At 39.1% G+C, this 15,229-nt stretch overlaps 1 protein-coding gene across 4 annotated transcripts in view; it reads right to left on the minus strand.

The window, feature by feature from the left end:
* The window catches only part of LOC140741349 (dual specificity protein phosphatase CDC14A-like), an 89,465-nt gene that overhangs the window by 12,370 nt on the left and 61,866 nt on the right, over nucleotides 1-15,229 (minus strand). The window contains exon 13 of one of the 4 annotated variants that reach the window (XR_012102054.1): nucleotides 3,230-3,370. The exons of the other annotated variants lie outside the window; for them this stretch is intronic. The gene's annotated coding sequence lies outside the window, so the exon portion shown is untranslated. The remainder of the gene's footprint in view (nucleotides 1-3,229; nucleotides 3,371-15,229) is intronic. 4 annotated transcript variants of the gene reach the window in all.

A 15,229-nucleotide genomic window follows, 5' to 3' on the forward strand; every position in this document is an offset into this window, starting at 1 on the left:
ATCAAATAACCCTTTTATTTGTTCACTTTACCTTTTTTTATTTTTCCCCAAATCTACACTCCAGTGCTTTCCGGAAGACAGACACCACACTTTCTTTTATATTCATCTGCCAATAATATGTCATCACTTTCCATTTAGAACACTTTTCTAACCAGTTCTTAATTTGTTTATCTAGTCAATAAATCACCTATTAAATGTATCTGAACCTACTTTCCACCTACTTAGCATAACTCATAACTTCAGTAATACACAGAAGCTATTTACTCTGTTTCACTGGAACCATCACTTACTCCATTATTAAAATATACAATCTTCTGCTTGTATCTGTAGCAACTTCCAACAATTTGATACTACACCTTGATCTTCATTCAGAAATTTATTGCTGCATTCAGCTATTTGGAAACTTGAAGTTTATCTGCACAACTAAACTTCCAGCAGGTCTCTCTTCAGTCCTCAACAAAATTTCACTGTTTCTTCAGTAGAATCAAAGAATGCTGAACCAAGATCTTAAAAGCAAATCCATGATCTCCAAATTTCCCTCTATCTCTTTACCGGCATCGGGAAAAAGCTGAGCATAAATTCAATAATTTTAAATAGGATGTATGGCCTACAGCTGACTATCAGATATGTTGTAGATATTTAGTACTTTGGCACTTACTAAAAAAATCTGAAAGAAATTGAATTTTAAATAGCAACATTATGCTTGTAAGAATCTTGGTATTATGAGGAGGAAGTTGCAGAGATTCTCAGAATTTTCAAGGATTAATGGAGAGGTCGAATGGAACACAAAGATGTGATCTACAAGTTGTAATTAAACAATATTACACTTTTAGTAAAAAGACAATTCTTATGGTACTACATGGAAAATAAAACTGCAAACACTGATTGCCAAGAGGACTGCTGTTACCACAATAGTTAAACGGATAGGCAAACATACTGTGATGCACATAATAAAACTTACAGCCTAGTATTTTGTCTGGTAGATACAACATAATGCAAAGGTAGATTAGAGTTCAGACAAAGGAATGACTTTTCAGCTCATCACAGCTATTAGATGGGCAAAGGTTTTGTTTTTGAAAAAGGGCTAATAATTCACTCATGAACAGACATGCTAAAAGCAGTACTGTCCGAGGAAGTTATGACCATTTTTTCCTGCAGTGATTTCTTTGTCCAGATACAGGCCTCATGGCTGTACTTAAACATGGAACACATTGTTTTCCATATCACTGCACATTAAGCCTACCCCACAAGCCTTGCAAATTGTAGTCATGTATCCAAATTCCACCCTAATGCAAATGTGGATTCCAGCTATTGAGAGAAACTTAATCAGTCGAGAGATATTGTGGGATAAATTATCTTGAAGCTTTTCACTGAACTCTGTAGAGTAACAAAAAAAACAAAAATCCCTGAGAGCAGCCTATCACTATGTCTGCTGTTCTTAAACAATGGCACGGCCACAACAAAAGATGGGCATTGCTCAAGTAAAAGAGGATGAAAACCTTGCTTCTTGATAAGAATTAGAGATGTATCTAATACAACAGCAACTAGAAAAATTATAGACCAGAAAAGCTGAAGTCCAAATTAATTTGGAGGCTAATCAACTCAGGAAGGCTGTAGTCTAAGCTGGGGTGAACTTCTGACAAAAGATTATAGGCCCCTATAGCCATGGCCTTTGGAATTGTTAGTTACTTGATATATTGGGACAGTCAATGAGAATTGTGGTTCCCTGCAAGTCCTTAGGGGATTTACTATGTGAGCACGAGCCCTCTTGCCCTCTTCCTTTGGCAGATCTGGTCCCTCTCCAGCTCTTCAGCAGAATCACCCAAAATGCAACATAAAATAAATAATTGATTGTACATCCCATTCAAATTTAAAACACCCAAAGAGATTGTAACTGGAAAAATGATGGAGCTTAGCATAAGTTACTTAGTAGCTTGGATCCCTTTCCCATGAGCTCTAGCAGCTTCAAAACGTAAGGACAACCATCTCTGCATTGCTTAACACAACACAATCTAGAAGGATAATACTGCAGATCTGAAATCAGAACATGCTGGAGATGCCAAGCAGCATTAATGAGCATCTTTGGCATTTTAGTAAAAGTGATACAATTCCAGGAAAGGGGAATTACAAAATGATCACCGCACAAGGACTGATACCATCCATGCACCACCATGGACATTGTCCTACCTAAAGGTGCTTAATGTTGTAGGTGCAGGCAGCTCAATTTTGTATCCAAAATGTAAGTTTACTGCATGTGATGCACCCCCTAAAACATTGCAATTAATTTCTGTGACAGGTAAAAATGCTGAATGACATCCCAATATATTTCTGTTGGATGACTTCAGAAATTACTTTTACAGGCAACAATTTAAAATTTTGCCATAAGGGATGGCATAGATGTACTTTCAAGTAACATTTTCCCAGGTTAAGTTTACCTAGGTAATATTCAAGGCTCGGAGATTATTATGATAATTTGCTTCCTCATTTCTGCTATAAAAGATTATTTGTAGGCCCTAGTGAGATTTTCTTTAAAAGAAACGCAGTATTTCTGTTTGAGCTACCTATTTCTTTTCTTGGTAAGGTGCCACATTCCAATTACAAAACCTAAAAGAGAACAATAATAGAGCAGACAAATACAAACACAAGCTTCGTGTATCAGATCTTCTCATCATCAGCAGCAAGCAGCAGATGCCATATGGCATGCAGACAGTGATTAATTTCAAATAGTTTTTATTATCTGGGTTAGATTTGCATACCAATAAACTTCCGGTACAGTACTAAATAGTGCAAATGGTTTCACTGGTCAGAAATGACGACTGATGCATTTGAAACTTTGTGCAATTTATGCAATTACTATGCTCCAGTTTTAACATGCAATTAAAGAATGAGTTAGCGCAAGAATTCAACCATTACAACGGAGCATTTGCTAAGAAGAAGAACTCTACAGTAAGTGATGTAATTAAGTTAATGACTGTTAGTAGAGGGTACTAAATACATGTACATGCACACATATATTACTTACAAAACCACAAGGCAGTGACTTAATTTAATTAACTAGTGATGATAGGTATAAAACCTAATAAACAAAGCATATTACACTTACACATAATTTAAGAAATAGTGATAATAGATTTTAGCATGCACTGGAAGAAAATTGGAAAATGGAATGCATTGTCCAGTGATTATTCTTTTTGTTTTTTAAAAAAAGAAATGGAAGTGGCACACTTACAGTGCTACCTGCCTGGGTCCTGAAGGGTACTAGTTTTCTAACCCATCTAGACAGATTAGCAGGATGGGAGAAGGGTAGGCACAAACCATCCACCAGATGACAATGCTACACACTGTAGATACCAGCATAGCTAGGAGCCATCTAGAAGGGGAAAAGAGATGAATAAAAATGCAAATGGAAGAGCAGAAAATTTAAGCTAAAATGCCATAGGCAAAATAACTGCAGTAAAGCTATTACTTCCAAAACAAAAATGCAAGCAAGTGCCATGCAGAATGTGGAAAGTAATTTCTATAGGAGTGTACAAAACATTTGATAATATGACATGCTGATATTTGGCAGACCTCCATGTACAAAGTAGGAACCAGTTTTCAAGGACCATTGTAGGGATAAACGAAATAACTTCCTCGTGTCATTGAGTTAAGTTTTTTTTTAAAAAAGAGAAAATCTGTGGTTTAAGTGTTTGAATCTGCTGTTGTTAAGATAGTAATATATTAATTTGGGCTGCTCCCCTAGTTCCTATGCTCAAGGATATAGGTTTAAGGTGAACCTTTCAAACACTGGCCCATAAAATAGAATAATAATGATAGAACACATATGAAAATGAAAATTCCTGCAACATACAAGTTGCCCTTCTAATATCCTGAATGGGGCATGGGCACAAGCTTCTGTTCAAAAGTACTAACTCCCTAAGTTTTGTGACAGTTAGGAAGAGGGCAAGGTAACTGAGTACACAAAAGTACAAAGCACGTGAGGAATTTTCCGGGCTTCCCTGTATTCACAATAGGGATGATGCAGTATTCCTGAAAATGTTAAAAGGGGTCTTAAACAGACGATAATCATCCAGGTGATGATTACTTAGGTTTTGCACAGTGAATAGACAGGAGGAGATGAAGGAAATCCACTGGCTGCAGAAGACAGTGTAAGGTGCAATTATTTTAACTGCACTAAGTCAGAACACAGGGCCTGAAACTGTCCTTGTGAAAAAGCAGAGGAAAGGAAAATAAGTTCACAATATAATGAAAGATTTTAGTAATCTCAGACACAAAATAATTGACAGTAGTTGCATAAAAGGACTCCACTCATTGACTTACTCAATGAGGATGTCGTCTACACTGAAGTTAAAATTATACTTACACTTTTAAATATTGTATTAAATTCTGGATGTTTAAGGTAAATGTTGTGTGAACTTTAAAAGTCAAAAGCAGAGTAGTTCCATATTTATGACACAGAAAAAGTCTATTTTAGCCCACTGAGTTTACGCTGGGCTCTCAAAAGCAATCCCTTTTCCCACCAATTTCCTTGCAACCCCTTATCCTCACGATCCAATCAATTCCCTCCGGATTCTACCTCTCGCCTACATTAGGAGTAATTTGCAGTGGACAATTAAGCTACTATGCAATAGGTCTTTGGAATATGAAAGCAAAATTGGAGCCCTTAGAGAAAATCCATGCAATACAGGGGAAAAGTGCTTACTCCACACAGACTGAACCTGGGTCACTGGTGCTGTGAGGCAAAGCTGGTGAAATTTATTCTATGCACACTGCTGTGAGATGCTGGTTGAAATTCAGCCAAAAGAGACAAGCCTACAGGGATGTTTTATTACACTTACAAACCGATTTCAAGCTCAACTTGTTCAAGTTTTAACTGAACATTTTTCTTACAATGAAACAATTAAACTCATGAGTTCTTAGGTGGAGTCAAAGTAGATAAATGATTTTTTTAAAACTAAATCTTGAGAATTATCAAGTTTTGATAGCAACTGAATTAAAAATACTTTCTGAATATTCCAGTGTACATGTGCAAATATTCCTGTTCTCAAGATGGTTCTATATCTAGCAACTCTTTCGAGTGCAGCTCATTGATTGATGTTAATCATCAAGTATTCCCATTTAGGACTACTACAGCTGAAATTCAGAGTCAGGGCCACAGATACTTCAGTCTGTCAAAGACTGATAGACCGCAGATGCAGACTCAGATCATGAGTGTGGTAGTGACCCTTTAAGAGAACTGAAGTGGGGAAGGTGCACTGGGCTACAGGTACGATTGAAACACAGAGGCCTTGGACCTGCACTCCCAGCTATCTTGCTGGGAGTCTTTGGAAAATAAAAATGAAGACCTCAGAACAAGATTACAGTACCTCAGGGACATCAGGAACTGATGTGTACTTAGTTTCATAGAAACGTGGCTAATCCCCACCACTTTGGATGCAGTGATGGCTTCAGCATTCACTGTAAAGACAGGTCAGTTGAATTTTTCAAGGTAGAGGAAAGGGGATTTTGCTTTATGATGAACTCATTGCAGTGCACAGACGTGATGGTTCTGTCTCAGTCCCGCTCACCCGACTTGGAACATCTGGTGGTCATGTGTCATCCATTTTATCTGCCAAGGGAGTTTTCTGCCATTGTCCTGGTAGCCTTCTACATTCCATCCTCAGGCCAACATCAGGCAGATACGGACGAGCTGAGCACCGTAATCAGCAATCACGAAACAGTGCACCCCGATGCATTCCCCATCATTGCAGGGGAACTTCAACCAGGCCAGCTGGAAGAAGTCTCTAACCAATTACAAACAACATTTTATCTGTGGAACCAGAGGAGTCAACACACTTGACCATGGTTACACCCCACCATGAATGCTTACCATACCATTCCATGCTCGCACTTTGGTAAGTCTGATTACCTGGCTGTACTTCTACTCCTGGCATATCAACAGAGACTAAAGATTGCAGATTCAGTGGTAAAGACCAAGAAGATATGGTCAAAGGAGACGGAGGAGACCTTTCATAATTGCTTTAAGTCAGTGGACTGCACAATATTCAGGGATTCATCTTCGAATCTGAATGAATACACCACAGTTGTCACCAACTTCATCAAGACCTGTGTGAATGAGGGTATGCCTTCAAAAACATACCAGAGATACGCAAACCAAAATCTGCGGATGAACGGGGGATCTGTAGTCTGCTAAGGGCTAGATCTGTGTCATTCAAGACTGACTATCTAGAACTATTCAAGAAATCCAAGTACGACCTATAGAAGGTTATTTTAAGAGTAAAAGAACAATTCCAATTGAAGTTAGAGATGGAATCGGATGCACGTCAGCACTGGCAGGGTTTGCAGGCCATTACTTCCTACAAAGTGAAACCTAACATCATGAATGATGGTGATGCTTCACTCCCAGATGAGCTATTCATCTTTCATGCATGCTTTGAAAGGGAGAATTAAACTACACCTGTGCGAATTCCTGCAGCATCTGGTGACCCTGTAATTTCTATCTTAGATGAGCGTGAAACCTTGCAAGAAATCAGGCCCTGATGGTGTACCTGGTAGGGTGCTGAAAACCTGTGCCAACCAACTGGTTGGAGTGTCCAAGGACATCTTCAATCTCTCACTGTTGGATTCGGAAGCTCCCTGCTTCAAAGGGGCAATAGTCATACCAGTACCCAAGAAGAGAAGGGTGAACTGCCTCAAAATACGATTGTCCAGATACATGCACATATACTGTGATGAAGAGCTTTCAGAGGTTGGTCATGGCCAGGATCAACTCCTGCCTAAGAAAGGACCTGGACCCACTGCAATTTTCCTATCACCACAATTACATCTACAGAGGATGCTATCTCACTAGCTCTCCACTGGCCTTGGATCACCTGGACAATAGCACTACCTTGTCAGGCTGCTGTTTATTGATTCCAGCTCAGTACAAATCAACAAGCTCCAAAACCAGGGCCCTTGTATCTCCCTCTGCAACAGGATCCCTGATTTTCTCATCAGGAGAACACTGTCAGTGCAGATTAGAAATAACATTTCCTCTTCACTAACAATCAACGCAGGTGCATCTTAAGGATGCATGCTCAGCCCACTGCTTTACTCTCTCTTCACTCATGGTGGTGTGACTAGGCATAGCTCAAACACCACCTATAAATTTGCTGATGACACATCTGTTGTCAGCTGAATTTCAGATAGTGACGAGGAGGCAAAAAGGAGTGAGACTGATCACCTGGTTGAGCGGTGTCGCAACAACCTTGCACTCAATATCAGTAAGACCAAAGGATTGATTGTGGACTTCTGGAATAGGAAGTTAAGGGAACACACACCAGTCCTCATCAAGGGATCAGCAGTGGAAAGGGTGAACAGCTTCAAGTTCCTGGGTGTCAACATCTCTGAACATCTATCCTGGGCCTGATATTTTGATGTAATTACAAAAGAGGCAAGTCAGTGGCTACATCTCATTGTGAGTTTCAGGAGAATTGGTATGTCACCGAAGACTTTTGCAAATTTCAACGGTTGTACCTGGAGGGCATTCTAACTGTTTGCCTCAGCATCTGGTAGAGAGGCCACTGCACAGGATTGGAAAAAGCTGCAGGAGGTTGCAAACTCAACCAGCTCCATTGTGGGCATTAGCCTCTCCAGCATTAAGGACATCTTCAAAATGTGATGCCTCAAAAAGGTGGCAACTATCATTAAGGACCCTCATCACCCAGGACATGCCCTCTTCTCATTGCTACCAAAGTACTGGAGCCTGAAGACACAAACTCAGTGCTTTAAGAACAGCTTCTTCCCCACTGCCACAGATTTGTGACTGGACGACAAATCCATGAACACTACCTCACTGTTTTTAGCTCTATTTTTGCACTACTTACACATCTTATTGTCATTTATATTTTTTATTGTTATGTCTTACAATGCAATGCTGCCACAAGACAACATATTTTACTACATATACCAGTGATAGTAAACCTGGTTCCGATCAATTCAAATGCAATTGTTTGCGAGGAAGCCAACAAGCCAGTGGAAAGGCATAGGAGATGCACAGAACAGGTCTCAGACATGTAGTTATTTGAAAACAACACATGTTGAAGCAACTTAGGTAGATAGACAAGATAAGATTAGACAGCAATTTAAAGAATAATATAAATTGGGGATATAAAACTGAACTTTCTTAGAACTTGCCTGTCCAATCATATGGTTTGTTTATAAAAAATAGAAACATGGACAAAAGGACACTAGATCAAGCATTTCTGAAACTTAGATAATCACAGACAACAATGCTAGTAATTTAATACTTTAAAAATGCAATGTAAATAGGGTATTGTACCATGATGCTTTTCTTGCATTCCTGAGTAAGAGCACAGCAGTAAATTCAATCAAATGATCTTAATCATACAGATTATTCCAGCAAATGCTTAGTTTCCCAATTTATTTTTTAAAACAATTAAATTGATATAATTTGTATGTTCAATTTTGATTTTTTTAAGGAAAGGATAAGAATGGTTAATTACAAAATGTAGATACTAGATAATCTGAAATGAAAACAAAGTGCTGAAAACACAGCAGGTCAGGCAGCATCTGTGATAAGAGAAATAGAATTAATGCTTTGGGTCAGAGCTCCTCTGGAAGAACTAAGACAGAGAAAAGCAAGTTACTTTAAGTTGCAGAGAAGCTGGAGGGAGGGATAGATAGATAGGACAAAAGGAATATCTGGGATAGAGATACAAAGGAATAAATTGTCTGATCGGAGGGTGCAGACAGAGTTAGAATATGCAAAATGCTGGGCTGTCACACATGGGTATCAGATCAAACCCATGCGAGAAAACCTGAGCCTATAATACAATGGATGACCTACACCGGAAATGGCAAACAAGAGGAAGTCAGTTACCAGAGGTTGTCAAATTCAATAACAGAGCCTAGAACTAGACTGCAACATGATTCGACAGAAAACGAGATACTGTTCCTCAAAATTGCATTGGGCCAGTGCGGGTCTCACACAGATAGACAGGGCAAAGTGAAAACAAGATAGGAAATTAAAAAGTGGCAAGAAACAGGAAGCTCAAGTTAGCCCCTGCAGACCGATCTCAGGTGCACTGCAAAGTGCAAAGAAGACCACAAGTTGAAAGCCAAATGTAACACAGTGCACTGGTAGATATCACTGCTTCACCTAGAAGGATAGATTTGGATCTGTGGATCATGGCAAGGGAAGAGGTCAAAGGACAGGTGTTGCATGCTTGGAATATTGTCAGCAGTTTTGGGCCCCTTACCTAAGAAAAGATGTGCTGGCATTAAAGATGGTCCAGAGGAGGTTCACAAGAATGATTCTGGGAATGAAAAGGTTAATGCCTGAGGAGCATTTGATGGCTCAGGGCCTGTACTCACTGGAGTATAGAAGAATGAGGAGGGATCTTATTGAAACCTATCGAATATTGAAAAGCTCAGATAGAGTGACTGTTTAGAAAATATGTTTCCATTTGTGGGTGAGTCTAGGACCAGAGGGTACAGCCTCAGAATAGAGGGATGCCCATTTAGAACAGAGATGAGAAAGATGTTCTTTTGCCAGAGGGTGATGAATCTGGAATTCATTACCACAGAAGGCTGTGGAAGCCAAGTCACTGAGAATATTTAAAGTGGAGGTTGATAGGTTATTGATTAGTCAGGGCGTCAAGGGTTATGGGGAGAAGGCAGGAGAATGGGGTTGAGAGAAATAAGTCAGCCATATTAAATTTGATGGGCCATGGCCTAATTCTGCTCCTATATCTTATGATGTAATAATGATGAAATAATTTGGAAAGATGTGATGATAGATGAGGAAGAGAGAGGAAAAAGGAGATAACCCTTTAAAAGCGTCAAGGTACTGAAATATATTCCTAGAGGAAGTGACTTTAAAATAATCAAGACAGAAGTTAAAACACACAGCTACCTCTGAAACAAATAACAATAATACAAATCACAGACTTAGTTGGGGAAAGCTGGAGGGTTTGGAGAGGTGATACTTGTAATAATCATTTGAGGGGTGGCTATATTCGAAGTAAAGCACTACTAAAACTTGTATGTCCATTTTTCCAATGAGGTAATTTGGTCATATTTAATTGAGAAATTAAGGAAACAAACGTATGATCCAGAAATAGCTAAACAGCATTGCTGTTAACAGATTTTGAGATTTATGCAAACTGCAACGATGTCCAAAATAAGATACACCCTGATCTCACAATACCACTTCAGGAATAGTGAACCAACACATCATTTAGAGTATCCAATTTGATCTATTTTGTCTAGTTAGGCATTAATTGCAAGTCTTTTTGTACCTTTGCCATGAATTCTTAATGTGCTTACTGAAAGACCCAAGCTAGAAAGCGCACAAAAATAAAAACAAGCACACAATTCCTGATCAGCTGTTGCATGTTACTGCTGTAACTGATGAGTGCAATAGATCTGTTATACTGAAGGCAAACTCTGCATGCTTGTAACAAAAGCTTCTCAATTCCAGCTTGCTCCTGACTGCTATTGCTTATGTCCTACAACATGCTCCATGTTGATTATGTGGAATTTGTACTATTTTTTCCCCCAAATTTAATAATTTTTAGAGTCTGAACAGCAATGGCAAGGGCAGCATTTATTACCCACTGCTAACTACCCTTGAGAAATTGCCAGCAAAGCATCTGAAACCCTTTTCCCCTGGTGATAAGGTCATGGGTTTGAAAGGTATGGTCAGAATGCCCTAAATGGCCATTTGTAGATGATAGCTGTCACTGTGTGCAGTATATTATTGTTCAGAGTACCAATCAAATGGGCCATTTTATTTTGATTTATGTTAAATTCCTAGTGTTCTTGGAACTGCACTTATCCATAATAATGAAGCATTTTCCAGCATTCTTGTGACAGGTACGTTATAGATTATGGAACAGGTTCAGCTGTCAGCACGTGGATCACTTCCCATATTACACCAAGTCTCCAAAATGCTCTTGTAGACAAAGTATTTCTGCAATTGTTCTGCTTGAGTTTCTAGTCAATGGTAACTGCACTCCACTTTCCCAAAGATGCTGATGGTGGGAGGCATAGCGATACAGTAAAGCTATTGAATGCCATGGGACACTCTTCTGATGAGCAGAATATCAATTGCCATCATTAACCCATGTCTGAATGTTATCCAAGTCTAGCTACACTCAGGTGTTCTTGTGACTACTTCATTTGCTGACGAGTTGCAAATACAACTGTGTATTATGCACTCACAAGCATACATCTCCACTGCCCAGCTTGCGATGAACAAAAGTGACCAATGAAGCAATTGTGCCCAGGAAACTGCCCCAAGGAAGTCCTGGGGCTACAATGTCTGCATAACCTCAGTTACTTTTGTTAGTGCAAGCGATGATGCTCCTTTCATGCCCATTGACTTCAGTTTTATCATGGCTTCTCAATAAATACTGAATTGCTCCCACTTCACCTCTGGAATATAGTCCTTGTTTAGACTGAAGCTGTAATGTGATTTGGAGCTTGTGCTTTGTAAAGAAGATTCTTTGGAAATCTTACTTGATTTATGACTATGTTGGACATAAGAACCCTAGTTTTCTTTAAGACTTCACAGTTAGAGCCATTACTTCTAGCAACTCCCATCATGATTTTTAATACAAAAGCAAACCATTCCTGAACCTTGCATTCCCAAGAAATAAAAACTTCCAACCTATAAAAGGTCTTTACTAATGGCTGTAACTCCTCTGGTATCAGCCTTATTAATTTTAGTTTTGCTCCTACCCTTTCTCTAAGATGAAGATCAGAATCATCCATACCAAAATTTTAAACAAGACTTGGCACAAATAAAAGTGTGCAACCACGTAGAATAATCTATCTCACAGAGAATAATCTCTCCCCTTGGTTTACTCTGCCAAAAGTAGTATTTTGCAAATTATTAACTGATGATTTTTGTTTGGTATTTTCCAGGTGCTACTTTCCAAATGTAGCAACCAACTGCCTGGATCACCAAATTCACATGTGTACTATCAAGAGAAATTGAGGGTTGAAAACTCTTTTTGACATAAATTCTTGTGTAAGAAGAATTGTACACAGAACTATCAAACTGTGCAATAAGGACAAGATTATAAAGAAGTTACGGAAACCTTATGTCAAATACACCTTCACCAGAAAATGAAAACCCAAATTGTAGTAATGTGAGAAATCATTGGTCATTTCAAAATCCAAACCAAATGTATCATTTGTAAAGTTTCACCTGTGGATTCACATCACAAAATATGTGTTGAGGTTTAAAGCTATACTGTCATAAGAACATAAGAAATAGGAGCAGGAGTAGGCCATCTGGCCCATAGAGCCTGCTCCGCCATTCAATAAGTTCATACCTGATCTGGCCATAGACTCATCTCCACCTACCTCCCTTTTCCCCATAACCCGCAATTCCCCTACTATGTAAAAATCTATCCAAGCTTGTCTTAAGTATATTTACTGAGGTGGCCTCCACTGCTTCATTGGGCGGAGAATTCCACAGATTCACCACTCTCTGGGAAAAGCAGTTCCTCCTCATCTCTGCCCTAAATCTACACCCCTGAATCTTGAGGCTATGCTCCCTGGTTCTAGTCTCACCTGCTAGTGGAAACAACTTTCCTGCCTCTATCTTATCTATCCCTTTCATAATTTTATGTGTTTGTCTAACTTTTATATGCTTATGTTTAATATCTTTATATTAATTTTAAATATTTATAAGTGTTTGCCCTTTACTCTTAGATGTACAGTAGGTTCCTGTAGATGTGCTCCTATTGGCAAACATATGGGTGTCCTGCTGCCCTCAGCCTATCCCGCAGCAACATGAACCATGTATCAGCAGAGAAGGGCTTTTTCCCACATCTGGAATCACAGTTATTTCTGTCTGTTGGAATAAATATTTATCATAACATAATGGTAATCAATTGCTTCCTCTCTTTTGGTACAAAGCTAAAGATCTAAGCCTGATGTTTGATCACAAATTATACATCTCTCTCGATGTTAACATCTGTACATCAGTCTGAAACTAATGTTCTCTTCTCCTGCTTTATACCAGAATTAATTGGTCTATAATTCATTCAGACAAGAACAGTGGAGGTTACAGACTTTGTGTAGGGAAGATTCTGCAAAATTTTTACTTTAATAGTTTTAGAGAAGAAGTTGGCCTCATGTATACTCAGAATACATGCAAAATTAAGAGTCCCAGGAGCAATACAGAAAAAGGCTTTACAGCTGAAGGGACGGCAATTATGTACTCTTGTTATAAAGTTTTTGTAAGAATAATTTCCTGAAATACATTGAAAATAATTTAAGTACTCATGTTTATGATTTGACCAAATAAATAATTTAAATTACAAACCTTGATCCACAAATTCAACTTAGTATGTATTATCTATGAAGTTCTTTGGGATATTTGTTAGAAGTGTTAAGGTTATACAAGTAATTTTGTTTGTTACATAACTAATCATAAGCTCATTTAAACTCAAATATTACTGCAACTTGAGAACTTTGCTCAAATACAGGAATTTTTAAAAAAAACTACGACACAGCTTTAAATTTTATTATAAGATACATGATCTAAATCTATGCAAATTGAAAATAGCTCAGACATCAAAATTGTCCCTAAGATGCCTTATGTTTTCTCATTTACTCTTTTGCGCTAACATACTTAAAACACCATCTTTTGATTTACCTTAATCCTGAGTGCCAGTGATTTTTTGTGATTCCCTTCTTAATTTTGCCTCCCTGCGCTTCTATGAATTTGGCAGACTTCCCCATTATCAGCTATACCTGTTTGCTTCTATTTTTCTCTTTAACCAACTCTCAATATCCCTTGACATACAGGGTTCCTTATACTTTTTAACCCGTCTTTTACCCTTACAAGAACACGCCTATCTTTAGTTCTTGCCATTTCTCCTTTGAATGCTTCCACTGTGTAGATGAAAACAAACCTGCAGGTAGATGCTCCCAATCTGCCTTTGCCAAGTCCTCCCCTATGTTAATCAAATTAGTGTTACCTAAATAGAAAATCTGTATTACTGGTCCATTCCTATACTTTCCCATAAGAACTTTAAAATATATGACATTATGGTCACTGTTATGATCCCAGCCCCCTCCTTTGTGAGAATCGCAAGAGCCCTAGTGAAGGGGGGGGGTCAATGACCCAAGAGAAGAGAAAGATACGTGTGGTGTCCCTCGTTTCACGGCGAGGCCAAGCTGGCGACTGTGGTCATTGTCTCGTGGAGACACCTTTGTGAATTGGGAACTGTACTACGTGTATACCCTCAGGGCAACGTGGGTGGAGAGACGGAGAGAGATTGCATCATCCCAACCTGATTGACATCTGAGACCCCGTGAGTTCAGATAAAAGAGGGGTTGTAAAGACGGCCGCCCCAAACGCACCAGAAGACACGCTAGAAATCCTGTGACAGCGTTTAATAGCGACAGCCGGTGGTGGGGTTCGTGTGCGTCTTTTCCTTGCCTGGGATTGGCGACCTCACCACGAAAGTACGGCTTAGCTACAGGGGAGGCCACAAGTGAGCGTCCATTCCCCAACGAGACTCCGATGAATCGAACTCCTAAAGGTTGGAAAAACCCGCCGGGTAACTGTTTCATTTAATCTCTATCTCTCTCTCTCTCTCTAACAAGGTGCACCAACGCAACACCACAAAAGACGGCAGCTGGTGGAACTGCAGTGACCGCAAGAGACTTTCAGATATACAGCTGACAATATATACATTACCCCTAGACAACAATAGAGTTTATTTCTTATTGATTATTACTATACCTGCGCTTTAGATTGAGTATTGACGACTTATGTTATCTGAATGTTTGTATTAACCTTACTTTTGTGCCCCTTTATAAATAAAAACGTTTGAAAATGGTACCATCAGACTTCAGCGGACCTCTCTATCTTTGCTGGTAAGTGATCCAGTTACGGGATACGTAACATCACCAACTCCAAAATGTTCACCTACCTACACTCCCTCCACTTGACCAGCTACATTCCCAAGATGAGATTCAGTAATACTCCTTCCTTCACTGGTTTATCAATATACTACTACAAATAGCTCCCTTAGACACACCTTAAAAATCCACTCCCTCTGAGCCTTTTGCCCAAGCAAACTACGACTCTCCCAGTAAAGTAAACCTATTGTTATTACGTCTCTCCAATATGTGCCTTCATATCTGTTTCTTTATCTGCTGTTGACTATTGGAAGATCAGTAATAACGTCCCAGCAACACA

The sequence above is a fragment of the Hemitrygon akajei genome, chromosome 2 (assembly GCF_048418815.1).
Source record: "Hemitrygon akajei chromosome 2, sHemAka1.3, whole genome shotgun sequence".
Classification (NCBI taxonomy): domain Eukaryota; kingdom Metazoa; phylum Chordata; class Chondrichthyes; order Myliobatiformes; family Dasyatidae; genus Hemitrygon; species Hemitrygon akajei.